This window comes from Mustelus asterias, chromosome 26, assembly GCF_964213995.1.
Source record: "Mustelus asterias chromosome 26, sMusAst1.hap1.1, whole genome shotgun sequence".
In the NCBI taxonomy this organism is placed as follows: Eukaryota; Metazoa; Chordata; class Chondrichthyes; order Carcharhiniformes; family Triakidae; genus Mustelus; species Mustelus asterias.
The window spans coordinates 4004225-4017109 of NC_135826.1; positions in this window are offsets into that span (position 1 = coordinate 4004225).

The following is a 12885-nucleotide window of genomic DNA, read 5'->3' on the forward strand; positions in this document are numbered from 1 at the left end:
CCTCCTTCACTCTCTTACACCCTCCTTCACCCTCCTTCACCCTCTTTCACCCTCTTTCGCCCTCCTTCACCCTCCTTCCCCCTCCTTCACCCATCTTTCACACTCCTCCACTCTCCTTCACCCTGCTTTACCCTCCTTCACCCACCTTCACCCTCTTTCACCCTCCTTCACCCTCCTTAATCCTCCTTCACCCTCCTTCACCCTCTTTCACCCTCCTCCACTCTCCTTCACCCTCCTTCACCCTCTTTCACCCTCCTCCACTCTCCTTCCCCCTCCTTCACCCTCTTACACCCTCCTTCACCCTCTTACACCCTCTTACACCCTCCTTCATCCTCCTCCACTCTCCTTCACCCTCCTTCACCCTCTTACGCCCTCTTCCACCCTCCTTCACCCTCCTTCACCCGCCATCCCCCTCTTACACCCTCTTACACCCTCCTTTCACCCTCTTTCACCCTCCTCCACTCTCCTTCACCCTCTTTCACCCTCCTCCACTTTCCTTCACCCTCCTCCACCCTCCTTCACCCTCTTCCTCCCTCTTACACCCTCCTTCACCGTCCTTTACCCTCTTTCACCCTTCTCCACTCTCCTTCGCCCTCCTTCACCCTCCTTCACCCTCTTACACCCTCTTACACCCTCTTGCACCCTGCTCCACCCTCCTTCACCCTCTTACACCCTACTTCACCCTCTTACACCAATTTGGTTAAGAAAGTAGTTTGAGACTGATAGGCTGTGCAGGATCTGGAGAGGGGTCAGCAAGTTGAAAAATCAAGAGTACCACAAGTTGGCCGCAGGGTGATGGTAAAGGCGGGGCCAGAGTGCAATGCTCTCCAACTGCTATGGCATAGACCGTATGAGGTAATTATGACAGGTGGTACGTGTGCGCTTGTAAATACAAGGACAGGAATTGGGTGGAAACATTATACCCACTTATAATGTATGAGGACCCTAAGAAACCTGACGACGACCCAACTGGTGGGGATCAACATTAATGTTTTCACTGGTTCCTATTTACTCTGATGACTGTCGTAGAATTGTGTACATCAGCTCCCCACCGGAGGAACAGGAGAGTGGATAAAGAAACCCAACATCTGGATATCCGAGGTTCTTGTGCCCCGAGAAAGGCCAGGCTCGCCAATCTGAATCTCTGATCCAGACTGTGGATAGTCTGAGATGGGCGGCATGGTAGCACAGTGGTTAGCACTGCTGCTTCACAGCTCCAGGAACCTGGGTTCGATTCCCGGCTTGGGTCACTGTCTGTGTGGAGTTTGCACATTCTCCTCGTGTCTGCGTGGGTTTCCTCCGGGTGCTCCGGTTTCCTCCCACAGTCCAAAGATGTGCGGGTTAGGTTGATTGGCCATGCTAAAAAATTGCCCCTTAGTGTCCTGGGATGCATAGATTAATGGGATTAGCAAGTAGGATATGGGGGTAGGGCCTGGGTGGGATTGTGGTCGGTGCAGACTCGATGGGCCGAATGGCTTCTGTCTGTACTGTAGGGTTTCTATGATTTCTATGATTTCTATGATGGGACTCAGAGGTGAAAAAGACTCAGAGGGCAATTTGGGTATTTAATGGATATACAGTTCAAACATTGGGTTTGTGGAAATATTTATTCAATGTCACAGAACCTGGCTTTGAGGGTCAGTATTGTCAAGAACCATGTAAACATGTAATAGATGAGACTTGATTATAGAGATATTAGATGTTACTGTTGTACCTGTTAATTCTCAGATACTTTCGACCAGTTTGCTTACTCCAAGGTTTTACCCCAGTGCCCTTATTTGCAAGATGGACAAAGGACAAACACAAGTAAAGGTTTAACAAGTTTATTAATAACACTATTAACCCTTAAATTACCCACATAAAACAAGATTCAAGTATACTATCCGCAAAGATGGTTTGGTTAAACTGCAGGCTCGATTTTCTGAGTCCCTCTGGTTTGTTGTCACGAAGGTGAGTCTCGATGGCAGCTTCTTCCTTCCTTCCTTCTCTGGGTCAGTCTTCGGGATGGTCAAGGCCGCCTCCCTTGTTAAGTCTTCGTTCCTGGTGTGTCTGAAAATGTGTTCCTTTATCCCCCTGCCTGCTTGCCTTTCCAGAAACTTCTCTGGCTTCTGGCCAATGAGGTCCCAGGAGGGGGGTCCAATACCCAATGGGTTTCTTGATGTCTGCCTGACAGGACACCAGGGTCCGCCCCCAGGTGAACATCTCCATGCTGTTGCTTACATGTAACTGCAGGAACTCTCGGTGACAGAAAGTCTGGCCCGATCTGGGCTTCTAACAATAGGCCGGTGCATTTCAATGGGGTGCAATGATCTCCTGCTAAGTGTTGTGGGAATTACCCCGGAGTCAGACTGGAGGTTCAATAATACAGCTTTATTACGGACACGAAGCTTCGGGGAGAAAGCACTGGTACTCCGCAGTACTTGGCAGCTACCTTCTCAATAATACAATAGCAGTTGATCATTTTTATACTTCTCAGACAATGGATAGTCCGGACATTAGCCATTTAACACATTGTTATAGTTGAGTAGGCAGATCATGGTGATCGATAGTTAACACATCGTTACAATCAGACAGGTACAGACATGGGCATTTAACATCGCATTATTTCATAGAATGGATGCATTTCCTCTATCAATGACTATCAATGACTGGTTTCGGTCTATTCATACAGTGATTGGTTTTGCTGCATTTATGTATTTCTGTTCCCATCTATGGCTGATGTTGTTATCAGACCTTGTTGTCTTGGTTCTGTCCTTATCTTTAAAGTGCCTCAAGCTCTTACTCGCTTCCTGCAGCTTTTGGTTCCTGCATGTTTAACTTTAAATAGCTGTCTGTGCTGCATGTTTTAATCTAAAGTAGCTGTCTGTGCTAAAAGTCAGTGCCTTTTTAATGTCTCTTTCTCAGGTAACCATTTCATGTGCCAGGTACCCATCTCTGTGATTTTCCCCACTACATAAGTATCAGTAGAGTGCAACGAGCTTTGATGGGTGATTGATGGATCAGGCCCAGACATATTTGTGTATTTGTACAATTGGCCTGCCCGAGGTTTGATTGTGTTTGATTTTAATATGCCCAATTCTTTAATTTAGGATATCCAATTTTATCAGCCTTAAAACTAGGCCCTGTTTATATTATCACATTACCAACTTAATACCTGTGGTTATCAAAAACCTACCCAATGTCCAAACATGATCGAGCCCCCTTGATGGGTGAGTTACATTTGGTAAAGCTAAACTTTACTACATAGAACATAGAACATAGAACATTACAGCGCAGAACAGGCCCTTCGGCCCACGATGTTGCACCGACCAGTTAAAAAAAAAAACTGTGACCCTCCAACCTAAACCAATTTCTTTTCGTCCATGAACCTATCTACGGATCTCTTAAACGCCCCCAAACTAGGCGCATTTACTACTGATGCTGGCAGGGCATTCCAATCCCTCACCACCCTCTGGGTAAAGAACCTACCCCTGACATCGGTTCTATAACTACCCCCCCTCAATTTAAAGCCATGCCCCCTCGTGCTGGATTTCTCCATCAGAGGAAAAAGGCTATCACTATCCACCCTATCTAAACCTCTAATCATCTTATATGTTTCAATAAGATCCCCTCTTAGCCGCCGCCTTTCCAGCGAAAACAATCCCAAATCCCTCAGCCTCTCCTCATAGGATCTCCCCTCCATACCAGGCAACATCCTGGTAAACCTCCTCTGCACCCTCTCCAAAGCCTCCACATCCTTCCTGTAATGTGGGGACCAGAACTGCACACAGTACTCCAAGTGCGGCCGCACCAGAGTTGTGTACAGTTGCAACATAACGCTACGACTCCTAAATTCAATCCCCCTACCAATAAACGCCAAGACACCATATGCCTTCTTAACAACCTTATCTACTTGATTCCCAACTTTCAGGGATCTATGCACACATACACCTAGATCCCTCTGCTCCTCCACACTATTCAAAGTCCTCCCGTTAGCCCTATACTCAACACATCTGTTATTCCTACCAAAGTGAATTACCTCACACTTCTCCGCATTAAACTCCATCCGCCACCTCTCGGCCCAACTTTGCAACCTGTCTAAGTCTTCCTGCAAACTACGACACCCTTCCTCACTGTCTACCACACCACCGACTTTGGTGTCATCAGCAAATTTGCTAATCCACCCAACTATACCCTCATCCAGATCATTAATAAATATTACAAACAGCAGTGGCCCCAAAACAGATCCCTGAGGTACACCACTTGTAACCGCACTCCATGATGAATATTTACTATCAACCACCACCCTCTGTTTCCTATCCCCATGGTGTGACAATGGTACCTCTCGGGGTAACCTACAATGTTTTGAGTTATTAGCAATATTACATTTCAACATGCCGTGATCACCCTAATGCCATTAAATGGGCGGAAGTCCAGCTGCAGGGAATCATTGATGATTATACTTACAGAATTGCCACGAATAGGGATAAAAGAGCATATTGGGAGGTATCGGGGGATTGTTTGGAGTGCAAACTCGGTAGTTAATTCAGTACAATTGTCTGAACTAAATAGCTATTCATTCTGAGTTACCACGGAAGCTGGAAAGGGACTACAGTATGGAGCCTATGGAACCGAGTATGCACTCACCTTAATAGACCTACAGGGGGAGGGACTCCCAGAAACATTTAGTCATGTAATTGAAGGGATAATCAAGACCACTGAGGCCCAAGACAAAAGATGGGTGTGTAATAATCTTGCCAGAGATCTGATAAGTGAGGTTAAGTCTGACATTGAAGATTTGAGACGTGGAACTATTCCCCTGACATTTATTTGTCGACCTGTACAAAAATAAACATTCTCAACTTTCACTGGACAGACATGAATTAGTAGTCACTCGACCAAGAGGTGGTTCAGTGGAGGGGTCTATAATATTCATTACCACAGGAAAGTACGTCCAAAGCGATCTTTAAGGATAGCTACAGATTCAAATCAAATTCTAGGGGGGCTGGGTTCACCGAGCTGAATCTAAAAGGATACATGACCCATAAGAAGGGCCTGAGCACGACAGAATGCTGTTCAGAATCAGCATTCCATAGTATGTGCTTGTTGGCCCCTCGAGCCACAAGGGAACACCATAATCATTGCTATCTTACCATTGAAGGAGGAATTTAAAGCAGCGCAGGTGGGCCCCACTCAGTAATGCATAATCATCCCGGAAGCAGAGATCATATCGGGGATTGACTTTGTGAAAGTAATCACAGTTTTGTCTGCAAATGACAACTCATTGACTGCGGGAAGGTTCCACTTGCCGTAAAAATCGTCGGAATACGCATTTGGTGCCTTGTGGAACTCGTACACTGACGAGAAAGTGGTCCGACGGGCCATGAGAGAGACTATGGAAATTATCCATGAATATGTCAGGCGCTTCAAAGAACAGATCCATAAGGGACATAAACAAGTGAACCTAGCCACCCAGACTGCCAACAGATTGATTCGATCAGGAACACACCATTAGTGGGACATATTTGTTCAGGGAACTGCCTAACCAATTGGTTGGATGACTGCAGAAACAGGGGTAGTGTTTCCATGGCGCCCTGAATAAAAGGGGAGAAGTTAAAAGCTGAAATTTACAGCAGAAAGGTTCAGGATACCTCTCAACATCTGGACGGCTGACCACCCGAAGGATTGGGAACATTATCCTCAACATCATATTGGCTTTTTTGGGTGGTCACCCAATGGCCAAAGGGGGGACTGAAGGGTTAATAGTTTAACACAAGTTTAAAAATCACACAGGCTGAAAAACAGAGGTCTTCTTATAAGAGCCTTCACAGACAGACATCAAGGTCGTTAGTGTGGCAAAGTACATAAATCAGACATCTGTAACTGGAAAATGGGAGTGATCTACAGATACAGAAATGAGTTGTACTATGATGTTTTCATGCTGATTGGATATTGTAACGAAACAAGCGTAAAGTCATTGTAAGTGGTTGATGCTAATTACTTGTAATCAATTTTGAAAGCTTTAATTACCTTTGTATCTTGGAATCTGCCACTCTGGCTAGCTACAGGAATGTGAACTGGAGCTTCCCAGCATCCTTGCTATAGCTTGTATAAAAACAGCTGTTTAAGAAAACTCTGTAAATTGTCTGATTACTCGAAGGGTAAAGTTGTGCTCAATTAAAAGGCTGACATCAAAGCCCAGAACAAAGACTATTGGGGATGGCCATCAGGGTGGAGGGGGGGTTTGGGCTGCTCATTGTGGGATTTGGGGGGGGGGGGGCAGAGGGTGGGGGTGGCTGGCCAGAGGGGGCTTTATAAATGAATATGAAGAGGGGGACAAGGAGGTTATTAGAGATGGCCTTCTTTGTGATTGACATAATGGAAGTATCCTCACAATGTTTAAGAAGCATTCAGAAGAGCACTTGAAATATAATAGCATACAAGACTGTGGACAAAGTACTGGGCATGAAGGTCCCCAAGAGAGAAGGATGGGGCACTGGATTTGATATTTGTAAAGTGGCAGCAGTGAGCGACTTGATCTTCAGAAGGAGCTGTAGGCTTAACTAAAAGGGAGTCAAGGCTGGTACAGGCAATACTTAAGAGTACTGATTGGGATAAAAGGGTAGAGTACCCATGATGGGAGAGCTTAAATGAGGCATGATGGCATAGGGGAGACGCCTCAAATGGAATAAAGAGAAAAGAAAATATGGAATTTAAAAGTGATGATCTTTGGTCCGGAGAAACAGCCAAGATGCACACACGAATGGACATAAGGTACCTCAAGTAATGGGCGATGGAGATAAGGATGTAAACATTCTGATGATAATCAGAGAATAAGTGTCGAGGGTAAGTGAGCCCGAAAGTTATTCAAAGAGCTGAGTACTTGGAATAACTTTCAGATTCACTCATGCTCTACACCTATCTTTGATTATGGCAGGATGATTACGAGGATGTTTATATAATCTCCATTACCCCTCACTTGATTTTCCATATCCAATGTCCATGTGTATTTTGGCTGTTATTCCAGACTTAATAGTAGGTTGAAAATGGGGATGTTGGTTATGAGAGAGAATATAGATTGGCTAATTTCTCTCTGGATAATATTAACTGTTAACCTAGCTTCTGAAAGATGATGTCAACATCAACATGCATTTCTAAGAGACCTTTAACATTGTAAAGCATCTTAAAGATCTTCAGAAGCGAGTAATCAATTAACAATCAACAGTAAGCCAAAGGAGAGACTAAGGTAGGTTTTAATAATGATGTGGAGATGCCGGCATTGAACTGGGGTGAACACAGTAAGAGTTTTAACAACACCAGGTTAAAGTCCAACAGGTTTATTTGGTAGCAAATACCATTAGCTTTCGGAGCGCTGCTCCTTCGTCAGATGGAGTGGAAATCTACTCTCAAACAGGGCACAGAGACACAAAATCAAGTTACAGAATACTGATTAGAATGCGAATCCCTACAGCCAACCAGATCTTAAAGATATAGACAATGTGAGTGGAGGGAGCATTAAGCACAGGTTAAAGAGATGTGTATTGTCTCCAGACTGTCTGGAGACAATACACATCTCTTTAACCTGTGCTTAATGCTCCCTCCACTCACATTGTCTATATCTTTAAGATCTGGTTGGCTGTAGGGATTCGCATTCTAATCAGTATTCTGTAACTTGATTTTGTGTCTCTGTGCCCTGTTTGAGAGTAGATTTCCACTCCATCTGAAGAAGGAGCAGCGCTCCGAAAACTAATGGTATTTGCTACCAAATAAACCTGTTGGACTTTAACCTGGTGTTGTTAAAAGGTTTTAATAAATCAGGGATGCACGAGAGACCAGAACTGATGCAATAGAATTCTCAAAGGATTTTAGAGCTGGAGGTGGTTACATAGTTAGTAAAGAGATGAAAATTTTAAAATCAAGGCATTAATGGACCGGGAATCAATGTTGGTCAATAGTTGTGTTTGAGTTAGGATATGGGCAGCAGGCCAAACGCATTGCAGAATGTTTTTGTTTATTATGTCAGGAAACTAAAACTCCTTATCTCCCTCACTAGCTTTTTTTGCTTTGGTATGATTTCAAGATGTTTATGTTCCTTTTATAACTAAACTTTGTAATGAATATTTAAACATTCTCAGGATATTAACATTTGACTTCTTGATTTGCACTTCAGCATTCAGGAAGCTTATAATTTGGAAGTATAAGCAAGTCAATGTGATAGTATGATGTTGTAAAACTTGTTCATTTCTTGTATCCTGATTGGTATGGTAGCTCAGTGGTTATGTTACTAGACTAGTAATACAAAGAATTGAACTAATGATTCAGAGATAGGAGTACAAATCTCACCACTGAATCTGGGGAATTTAAATTTAGTTAATGAAATAAAATTTGGAATAAAAAGTTTGCATTAGCAATGCTGACCATGAAACTACTGGATTGATCTAAAAACCCATCTGGTTCATTAATGTCCTTTAGGGAAAGAAACCTGGTCTGGTGTATGTGCGACTCCAGTCCCATAACAATTCTGAAATGCCCGAGAAAACTACAGTACCCAGTCCCATCAAAAAGGCAATAAAAAACTATATACATCAATCTAGACACAAGACAAAACAAAGGCCATTCAACCTTGTACAGTCCTGCTCACTAACCTGGGGGCTTGTGTCAAAATTGGGAGAACTATCTCACAGATTGGTCAAGCAAGAACTTAATACATGAGTCACACTCCGAAAATTGTACATTCCGGCCACGCCCAAAACTCTCCATCACCACCTCTCGATATTCCTACATCAGTGGGACAGATCCACTAGGAGTGGATAATTAGTGAGGGTGGAGTGGAATCCAACTTCATTGACTCTGGCCCCCATGAAGTCTCATAGCATCGGTCAAACTATGGGCAAGGGAAACTGCTTATTAGCAGGGGTTTGTATTCTCGCAGTCGATAACTTCACTCTATTATTACTAAATGAGGAACCAATCCTGGTTCAAAGAGTGTAGAAGAACATGCCAGGAGCAGCACAAGGTATATCTGGAAAAAGGTGGCAAACTGCAACATAAGGCTACACCCAAGTTGAACAGGGAAGGCAGTGTACAATACACAGAGCTAAGTGATCCCAGGACTGAGGATCATATCAAAGCCTTCAGGCCTGCCACATGGAGTGATTGTGAATAAATAACTAATAGAAGCAGATGGTTTTATGAGCATCCCCATCCTCATTAGTAAGAGAGCCCAACATAACCCCTATCATCACAGATGCATGTCTTCAGCCAATCTGATTTGCTCCACACGAAATTAAGAAATAGCTGAATGCAGTGGATGCAGCAAAGGCTATAGGGCAGTCCACATCTGGCTGTAGTGAAGGCTTGTACTCCAGAAGTAACTGCGCTTCCTCACCAAGCTGTTCGATTACTACCGCACACTAATATCGACCCAGCAAAGTGAAAAATTCCCAAATATATCCTCTCCACAAAAAGGACAATGCCTAAAAGCATGCATCATTCCACTTGCAATCATCAGCAAAGTGATGGAAGAGGTTGTTGACAATCCTATCAAATGAGACTTATCATGAGTCTCATTTGAGACTTGCTCATATCAAGCAATCACTTGCTCATTAATGCTCAATTTGTGTTCCACCAAACCATCTTTGGCTCCAGACCGTAGTACAGCCTCAATCCAAACATGGGCAGAAGAGCTAAATTCCAGAGGTGAAGAGAGATCAACAGCCCTTGACGTAAAGGCAGCATTGGTATAGCATGTCAGCAGAGTCCCAGTGAAATTAAATAGCTTCAATCTCTATTGTCTAGAACAAAGCAAGCAAGTGTGTGAGAATGCTACCTCATCCAAGTCACGTGGTAAAAGACTGCTCATCAACACCATATCAAGGGCAACTAGTGATGGACAATAAATGCTGACCTTGCTGGTGAGAACCACGATCCTAGGAACGAATTTTAAGAAATCCTTATGTTATATAATAGATTGAATTGTAAAAGGAGGAACAAATATCTAGTTATAAATTCCAAGACATGAATTATATTCAGTGCTGTTTATCTTCCTCTACATCCAAACTGTAGACATGGTTCAGTGGTTACAATCCCCTCTGGCACTAACTAGCCTTAATGAGGGATGGTTTCATGGATTTTTCCCTCATCTTCTCCAAACATCAATTTGGCCTCAGGAGAAGGTTCCATAGACACCAGTTATTCTGTTGCAGCTCACCCAAAAAGGGCAATTTCTGCATTTTTTAAAAATTCATTTCACAGGATGTAAGCCAGCATTTATTGCTTGTCCCTAACTGCCCTCTTTCAGAGGGCATTTGAGAGTCAAATGGCACTCACTTTGATGTGGATCTGGAATCATATGTAGGACAGACCAGGTAAGAACAGATTTCCTTCCCTGAAGGACATTAGTAAACCAGATAGGTTTTTATGACAATCAAAAAAAAATTCATGGTCATCATTAGACTTTTACTTTGATTTTTATTGAATTCAAATTTCACCATCTGCCGTGGCGGGATTTTAACCTGCTCTCCAGATCTTGCTCTGGGTCTCTGGATTACTAGTCCAGTGACAATACCACTGCGCCACCCTAAGAGTGCCTGGAGAGGGAGAGCTAGGCTGGGATTCTCCGGGCCCGCTAGCTCATGGCGGGAATTCCATTGGCTGGGAGAATCGGGCATCAGACAAAAAATGGGTTTTGCGTTGGGCGCCAAACTTGTGATGTTCCCGGCCTGCCAGACGCAATCAGGTTCCCGGCCAGAGCAGGCAGGAAGCTTATAATTATTCCAATTGCTTCTTTTAAAAATGATTTGCGGGCTTAAAACCCAATTCAATTCCCTCCTCCTATTCACCTACCTCCCCAGAGGGATCTGCATTGGGCGGGCTTTGGCACACCTGCTGACAATTGTGGACCTGGCATACTAGACACCAAGGGGGTGGGGGAATCAAGGTGGTAACTCCAGTGTGCTCTGCCATTGCCAGGTTGCAGAAGAAGGGTTTTCAAATGGTCCTGGGGGTTGGGTGGGCTCAGGCTGGGGGTAAGGGGTTGACTTCAGCACTGTCCCCTGGCGTAGGATTCCCGTGGCTGGACTGTCCCTCATAGCCCTGGGAAAGGTGTTCAGTTTCAGGATGGTGAATTCAGGCACCACCCTGGGGTAAAATACTCATTACTGTCACTGTCCTCTAAAACCATTCATGTTCTCTGGCCACTTTCCTCTCCCTGCCCCCTGGACAGCTGGAAGGCTTCCAAATGACCACAACACTCCATCCAACCAAAGGGATTCCCTGTTTCTGGCTAGGAAGCTGCAGATCATATTTATTGACTACAGCTCAGCCTTCAACACCATTATTCCCATGAAACTTATCTTAAACTCCGTGGCCTGGGTCTCGGCTCCTCCCTCTGCGACTGGATCCTGAACTTCCTAACTCACAAACCACAATCAGTAAGAATAGGAAACAACACCTCCACGATCATCCTCAACACCGGTGCCCCACAAGGCTGTGTTCTCAGCCCCCTACTATACTCCTTATACACCTATGACTGTGTGGCCAAATTCCCCTCCAACTCGATTTTCAAGTTTGCTGACAACACCACCATAGTGGGACAGATCTCAAACAAGGACGAGACAGAGTACAGGAATTAGATAGAGAATCTGGTGAACTGGCGCGGCGACAATAATCTCCCTCAATGTCAACAAAAGGAGATTGTCATCAACTTCAGGAAGCGTAGAGGAGAACATGCCCCTATCTACATCAACGGGGACGAAGTAGAAAGGATCGAGAGCTTCAAGTTAAGTGCCCAGATCACCAACAACCTATCCTGGTCCCCCCATGCTGACATAGTTAAGAAGTCCACCAATGCTCTACTTTCTCAGAACACTAAGGAAATTTGGCATGTCAGCTACGACTCTCACCAACTTTTACAGATGCACCATAGAAAGCATTCTTTCTGGTTGTAACACAGCTTGGTATGGCTACTGCTCTGCCCAAGACTGCAAGAAACTACAAAAGGTCATGAATGTAGCCCAATTCATCACGCAAACCAGCCTCCCATCCATTGACCCTTTCTACACTTCCCGCTGCCTTGGCAAAGCGGCCAGCATAATTAAGGACCCCACGCACCCCGGACATTCCCTCTTCCACCTTCTTCTGTCGGGAAAAAAATACAAAAGTCTGAGGTCACGTACCAACCGACTCAAGAACAGCTTCTTCCCTGCTGCCATCAGACTTTCGAATGAACCTACCTTGCATTAAGTTGATCTTTCTCTACACCCTAGCTATGACTGTAATACTACATTCTGCACTCTCTCGTTTCCTTCTCTATTAACGGTATGCTTGGTCTGTATAGCATGCAAGAAATAATACTTTTCATTGCATGCTAATACATGTGACAATAATAAATCAAATCAAAATGTGAGATCTCTCTGAAGTCCTTTTACTGTAAGACAATCACTTTCGTATGTGGGGGGGGATTCTGATCTCTACAGCTGTTCATTCAGCCTTCATAGAAAGTTCAGAGTATTTGAAATGCCTTCAAATCCTCTCAAAATTTTTGTTTCTATTCAATCTTAGTTTAGTCCTTTGAACTCTCATTTAATTGACAGCTTATTGGTTTTTACTCAGCAAGCAGTCAGGTGTGTTTATTTAACTTTCCCTTCACGCTTGAATGCATCTCAAGTACCCCGTTGTTCCTAATGATTACACAGAAAAGTGAAAAGCATTTAGCTAATTTGAAATTCTTGCAACTATAAGCAATTACAGGCAACTTCAAACCAACTAAGTGCTTTCCACTTTTTGATGTAAACTTTGCTGTTTACCCTTGGGGGACCCTCCCTCTGCAGGATGGCAGCGGCACAGGGGCACTGACTTAGCTCCTTGAGCCCCCCCCCCCTCCCCCCCCAGAGTCCAAGGTGCCAG